The sequence below is a fragment of the Lynx canadensis genome, chromosome A3 (genome assembly GCF_007474595.2).
Source record: "Lynx canadensis isolate LIC74 chromosome A3, mLynCan4.pri.v2, whole genome shotgun sequence".
Classification (NCBI taxonomy): Eukaryota; Metazoa; Chordata; class Mammalia; order Carnivora; family Felidae; genus Lynx; species Lynx canadensis.
This window is the reverse complement of record NC_044305.1, coordinates 78,684,667-78,692,180: the sequence shown is the minus strand read 5'-3', so window position 1 is coordinate 78,692,180 and position 7,514 is coordinate 78,684,667. Positions and strand designations below refer to the sequence as shown.

Below are 7,514 nucleotides of genomic sequence, written 5' to 3'. Positions count from 1 at the left end.
TTGGGTTGTGATCTCATGCGTCATGAGTTCAAGCCCCATATTGAGCTGTCTGCTGTTGGCACAGAGCCTGCTTCGGATCCTCTGTCCCCCTCTCTTCCTGCCCCTCCCCTGCACTCTCTCTCTCTCAGAAATAAATTAATGTTTATTAATTAAACATTAAATGTTTATTAAATAATTAAACATTAAATGTTTATTAATTAAACGCGGGTCTCAAACCCACAAACTGTGAGATCATGGCCTGAGCCGAAGTCAGATGCCCAACCGAATGAGCCACCCAGGTGCCCCAAAAACAAATAAATGTTTTTAAAAAATAAATAAAATTAAATAAAATTGTGGTAAAATATACAGAACAAAAAAAAAATAGGGACTGCATCATAAAGTGTGTCATCCTTGCACAGGGGTCATGCTAATCTTCTCTGTATAGTTCCAATTTTAATATAGGCACTGCCAAAGCAAGCACAATATGCAAAGACCTCTTGTGTATCTGAGGCTTTTGTTTTTTGGTTTTTTTTTTTGCATGACATGTTTTTATTATTTACATCTATTATTGCATATTCGAGATATTTTAAATTGATTTTTAAAGCAAATTATGTTTCTAGACGGGATACATTTTTTAAAATATCTCCATTCATACATTAGAAAGTTAAATAGGGGCACCTGGATGGCTCAGTCAGGTAAGCGTCCAGCTTTGGCCCAGGTCATTGTCTAATGGTTTGTGAATTTGAGCCCCCCATCAGACTCTCTGCTGTCAGCTCAGAGCCCACTCCCCCACATGCATGTGCCTACTTTCTCACTTTCAAAAATAAATAGACATTTTTTAAAAAGTTAAATAACCTTGAGTAATTTCTTGGTGTCTGTTGGTTAAAAAAAATGTTCTGTGTTATTACTTTCAGAATCAATTGATTTCATAAGAATGTAATGGTGATCCATATAAAGATGGTATTGGAGCAGGGCAGCAAGTAATGGCAGCCCAGGACAGCACTGGTAAGGGTGGCAGGGACAACCTGTTGGGGTCAGGAGACAGGCTCATACAGGGAATTGAACAAGTAAGTAAATATATTTCAGATAACAGCGGCCAGATTTCTCACTGACTGAGAAGGAAGATACAAAAACAAAAAAAAGAGAAAGTTAGAATGAATCCAGTAGTATTGAACTGGATTTGGAATTATCAATATGAATTAATAGTTTACAATATAGGTGGATAGTGATACAGATAAATATAGAAGTAAAGGTATATACTTATACTTCCTAGCTCTGTCCACAGAGTGAGCCCAGAAGCAGAAACATCCTAATAGAAATGAGCACATCTAGAACCTGATGTTGGTTTCTAGATACTACTCTCTATCAAAAGGAACCAGTGTTCCTTGAATAAATAGCTGATTCCAGAGGGAAATAAGGAAAATACAAGTTGAGCTTAGAACATCTTATGCCAGGAAATATGGAAGTCCTCAAAAAAAAAAAAAAAAAAAAAACAACCAAAACCAAACCCAAAACATGATGGGAACATGTCAAGAAGATACACGATATGGCTTGCAGGGGTTCTCACTGGCCAAATCTGAGATAATTATAACATTATAATAATACTTACACATTGTAACTTACTGAATTAAATAGAATTCATGATATAAGCAAATGAATAAAGTATGGAGAGAAGAGAGAGCTTTTTTTTTTTTTATAGTAGAACAGAATTAGAAAAAAACCCGTTTGACAATTATCATGGTAATAATTAATTCAAGAGAGAATCATCAATGGATTCTAATACCAGTAGATAAAAATGAGATGAGGAATTAGATATTGGTACAGTTTCAAGGTATCTCAACATGAAATATCTATTAACTTATAAAGATGCAATGTAACTTCACAACAGAGAAAATTAGAAGACATTATCTTAAGTGATCAAATTTAATACCATCAACAATGTACAAACTGACACTGTGTGCCCCTCAATGGGATATGAGGATTCACTGAATGAATGAATACAAATATGAAGGGCATTCTACAAAATGACTATGTCTTATAATCTTCAAAAATGTCAAAGGGATTCCTTCTCTGCAGAGGACAGACACTCTCCTTGCAGGAAGTTGAGGTGGACCAGAGGGAGTGTTGAGGAGGAGTGGCAGGGTCAGTTTCAGTGCCAGCTTCAGGTAAGGACATAGGGTTGGTGGGGCATTGGGCTCTGGTTGCCCACTGAGAATCGCACCCACCTTCTCATGAAAAATAAAATTTATGTATGTATGTATGTATGTATGTATGTATGATTCAAGGATTTGTTAAGCCATACATGCAAAACATACCGCTAATTGCATTAGCAAAGATCAATGTAAAAAACACTCCACAATTCTGCAACTGTCAATTTAAAAAATTTTGTTCTAGTGGTTGAAAGGCACACCCTTGTGTTCTTGCCTGTGGGTAAGTTGTATGGAAGTTGGTTGGCAGGAGCGGGGGCTTACAGAACCTGACAGACCCAAAGGAACATGGCTAATTAGGCAGAGCAACAGGAAGCCTGTGTGTGTGTATGGGGGAGGCAGGTGGTGAGGCAAGGAGGAGGGTTAGCATTAGTCAAGGTACAGTATTGGTGATCTGGCAAGACAGTGGTGTTAAGAAAGTTCATAGTTTAGGAATATCTAAAATATTTCAAAAACTGTAAAGCTGCAACATATGATTTTTGCACCTAGTTACTAGAAAACTAAGGAAAGTGTTTATTAGCTTTGAGTAATGTAACAAGGAAACAGAAATGCACTTTTACTACTCTACAAAAAAAAAGTCTAATGCATTAACAGAAAGATTTTATAATACAAGGAGGCATATCGTTCATTAAGAAGGGGTTCTATAAGAAAGCACTAAGTTAGCAACTATGGGAACAACCAGTTCAAAGATGAGTTAAATACCCGGTTTCAGGAGGGATAGCACATCTAAGAACAGACTTTCTCTCACCTCTCATTATCCATAATCACATGTGCATTTTTAAACCACTGCTAAAGGAGCTAAATCACCATTAGTAGTTTGGACTATTCAAAATTCATCTTATAGGGCTAGTGAAAGGCCAGCTTCCCTTAAAAACATTTGACTACTTAATATCTGAACAAAATTAGCAAAGACATTAGGGAATGGTTGCTGGGTAAGCAACCAAAATCATCTGCCATAATGCTCATTAATTCAATTGAATAATATTTAAAGATTTCTTTAAGTATCTCTATTTTCAAGTGTACAGGAAAGTTTAAAGAGTATATATTATATATAGTGGGTTTATGAATTTATTTCACAACATTGAGGTATTTGATTTTTCTAGACCCAATTACAAACTCAAACCTCCACTCAGTTCCCTCACCCCACTGATTCACATAAATCCCAGTGCTGGTGCCCCTGACACCTAATCCATTTGTCTGGTCATTGACCTCCCCAACCTCACCATTCACTGAGATGTATGTATTCACACCTCCATCCGATCACCAACTATGTAGTCCAATAGAGACCAGAGTCTAGTATGAAGGGAATGGGAAAGAAGAGTGTTAAGATGAACAAAGGGATTATAGGGACAACCCCTGCCCCCTTCCCATATATACTGACTCCCATATACATATAATGTCAGAAACTCAAAAACCCAATGTAGACATTATTAGATTGCATAAGTGTTGTTCATTGAAGAGCCAAATACTTTACTGTGATTGTACTTTTTTATCTCTGGATTTAGTGCATAACTGAAAGAAGATCCGCTTCGTGTCTCTCCTCTGTTGGGTCCCTTGTGTTTGAGGAACCACATCTTCCTTTTCCTTTATATTACATTCACAAACAACTTCTGGAGAAAGTATGTGTGGGAGGTAAACTGAGTCACTGACTGACTCAAACTGACCACTCTGCTGCCACACTTGAAATTTCACTAGTTAGAGAATGCCACATTCAAAGCATTTTCTATTGTCTTCTTTGCATGGTTCCATTGTCCACAACCTTCCACTGTTGCTCTTGAGAATACAATGTCATTTCAATTCCCTATACTTTGAATATGCCCTGATTTTTTTTCTTTTGTAAAAGTATTTAGAATTTTTTCTTTATCTCTGGCAATGTGAATTTTAAAATGATATATCTTGTTTTTGTTTCTTTGGCATCACTTTTATTTTTTATTATAAAAAACACAAGAGGGGCACCTGGGTAGCTCAATCGGTTAAGTGTCTGACTTCACCTCAGGTCATGATGTCATGGTTCATGGGTTTGAGCCCCACATCGGGCTCTCTGCTTTCAACGTGGAGCCTGCTTCGGATTCTCTGTCTCCCTCTTTCTGCCCTGCCCCTGCTCACTCTTGAGCTCTCTCACTCAAAACTAATGAAACATTAAAAAATAAATTAAAACACACATGCACAAAAGTTTTAAGAAATGATTAATATAAGACGATTCAGAACCATGATGAGTTATTAAACTCATTTTCTAGGGGCACCTGGGTGGCTCAATTGGTTAAGTATCTGACTCTTGATCTTGGCACAGCTCACGATCTCTTGGTGGGATTGAACCCTGCATCAGGCTCTGCGCTGACCGTGTGGAGCCTGCTTGGGATTCTCTCTCTCTCTCTCTCTCTCTCTCTCTCTCTCTCTCTCTCTGCCCCTTTCCTGCATGTGCACACACTTTCTTTCAAAATAAATAAATAAACTTAAAAAAAAGTTTAAACTCATTTTCTATATACATACAACTAAAATTCCAAAAGCAGAATATCATTAAATGTGAAACACATGGTAGGACTGTCCATATATACATAGCACGGGCAGAAATCTGCCTGCAGTCATCTCTGAATCTTTCATGTTCATATCATTGATGCAAAAAAACCTGCAATTAAACTTCTACACTTCAGTTGTCTTACCATATATATATATATATATATATATATATATAGTTTCAAGTTTTCATCTGAATTCCAGTTAGTTAACCTACAATGTAATTTTAGTTTCAGGTACAGAATCTAGTGATTCATCACTTATATACAACACCCAGTGCTCAACACAAGTGCCCTCCTTAATACCCATTGTCCATTTAACCAATCCCCACCCCCTCATCTACTTCCCCTCCAGTAACCCTTAGTTTGTTTTCTATCATTGAGTCTGTTTCCAGGTTTGCCTCTCTCTTTTTTTCCCCCATGTTCATTTGTTTTGTGTCTTAAATTCCACATATGAGTAAAATCATATGGTATTTGTCTTTCTTTGACTATTTGGCTTAGCATAATACTCTCCATCTGTGTCATTACAAATGACAAGATTTCAGGGGCGCCTGGGTGGTGCAGTCGGTTAAGCGTCCGACTTCAGCCAGGTCACGATCTCGCGGTCCGTGAGTTCGAGCCCCGCGGCGGGCTCTGGGCTGATGGCTCAGAGCCTGGAGCCTGTTTCCGATTCTGTGTCTCCCTCTCTCTCTGCCCCTCCCCCGTTCATGCTCTGTCTCTCTCTGTCCCAAAAATAAATAAATGTTGAAAAAAAAAATTAAAAAAACAAATGACAAGATTTCATTCTTTTTAATGAATATTGAATATTGAATATTATTCAATATTCCACTGTGTGTATGTATGTGTGTATGTATATATACATACACCACATCTTCTTTATCCATTCATCAGTGGATGGACATTTCAGGTCTTTCCATAATTTGGTTATTGTTGATAATGCTGCTATAAACTTTTGGGTGCATGTATCCCTTTGAATCAGTATTTTTGTATCCTTTGGGTAAATACCTAGTAGTGCAATTGCTGGTAGTTCTATTTTTAACTTTCTGAGGAATCTCCATACTGTTTTCCAGAGTGGCAGCACCGGTTTGCATGCCCACCAACAGTGCAAGAGGGTTCCCCTTTCTCTACATCCTCACCAACATTTGTTGTTTCCTTTGTGGTTAATTTTAGCCATTCTGACAGGTGTGAGGTGATATCTTATTGTAGTTTTGATTTGTATTTCTCTGATAATGAGTGATGTTGAGCATCTTTTCATGTGTCTGTTAGCTATCTGTATGTCTTCTTTGGAAACATATCTATTCATGTCTTGTGCCCATTTTTTAACTGGGTTATTTTTTAGGGGGAGGTGTTGAGTTTGGTAAGTTCTTTCTATATTTTGGATACTAACCCTTTATCAAGATATGTCATTTGCAAATATCTTCTCCCATTCTGAAGGTTGCCTTTTAGTTTCATTGATTATTTCCTTCACTATGCAGGAGCTTTTTATCTTGATGAAATCCAAATAGTTTATTTCTGCTTTTGCTTCCCTTTGTTTCAGGAGACATATCTAGTAAGAAGTTGTTATGGCGGATGTCAGAGGTTACTGCCTGTGTTCTCCTCTAGGATTTTGATGGTTTCCTGTCTCACGTTTAGGTCTTTCATCCATTTTGAATTTATTTTTGTGTATTGTGTAAGAAAGTGGCCCGGTTTCATTCTTTTGCATGTTGCTGTCCGGTTTTTCCAACACCATTTGTTGAAGAGACTGTATTTTTCCCATCGTATATTCTTTTCCGCTTTATTGAAAATTAGTTGACCATAACTGGTAGACCACCATAATTAGTAGACCACAACTGTGAGTCTAATTCTGGACTTTATATTCTGTTCCATTGATCTATGGAACAAAAATAGTCTGTTTTTGTGCCACTACCATACTGTCTTGATGACTACAGCTTTGTATTATAGCTTGAAATCTGGAATTGTGATGCCTCCAGCTTTGGTTTTCTTTTTTAAGATTGCTTTGGCTATTCAGGGTCTTTTCTGGTTCCATACAAATTTTAGGATTTTTTGTTTTAGCTCTGTGAAAAATGCTGGTGGTATTTTGATCGGGATTGCATTAAATGTGTAGATTGCTTAGACATTTTAACAACATTTGTTCCTCCAATCCATGAGCATTAAATGTTTTTCCATTTCTTTGTGTCATCTTCAATTTCTTTCATCAGTTATTTACAGTTTTCAGAATAGAGATTTTTCATCTCTTTGGTTAGATTTATTCCTAGATACCTTATGGTTTTTGGTGCAATTGTAAATGTGATCAATTCCCTGATTTCTCTTTCTACTGCTTCCTTATTAGTGCTAAGAAATGCAACAGATTTCTGTACATTGATTTTGCATCAACTTTACTGAATTTGTGTATCAGTCCTAGCAATTTTTGGGGGGAGGCTTTTGGGTTTTCTATATAGAGTATCATGTCATCTGCAAATAGTGAAAACTTGACTTCTTCCTTGTCAATTTAGATGTCTTTTATTTCTTTTTGTTGTCTGGTTGCTGAGGCTAGGACTTCCAGTACTATGTTAAATAACAGTGGGACAGTGGACATCCCTTCCTTGTTCCTGACTGTGGAGGAAAAACTCTGTTTTTCCCCATTGAGGATGGTATTAGCTGTGGGTTTTTCATATGTGGGCCTTTATGATGTTGAGGTATGTTCCTTCTATCCCTACTTTGTTGAGGGCTTTTATCAAGAATGAATGCTGTACTTTGTCAAATGCTTTTTCTGCATCTATCGAGAGGATCAAATGGGTTCTTATCCTTTCTTTTATTATTTTGGTGCATCGCATTG

The 7,514-nt window shown here is 37.1% G+C and overlaps 1 non-coding gene across 1 annotated transcript; it reads right to left on the bottom strand.

Moving 5' to 3' along the window:
- Positions 1-353: 353 nt before the first annotated feature.
- LOC115511413 lies at positions 354-458 on the bottom strand. Its single transcript, XR_003968056.1, has one exon. It is a non-coding gene; the product is annotated as a U6 spliceosomal RNA (small nuclear RNA).
- Positions 459-7,514: the final 7,056 nt, after the last annotated feature.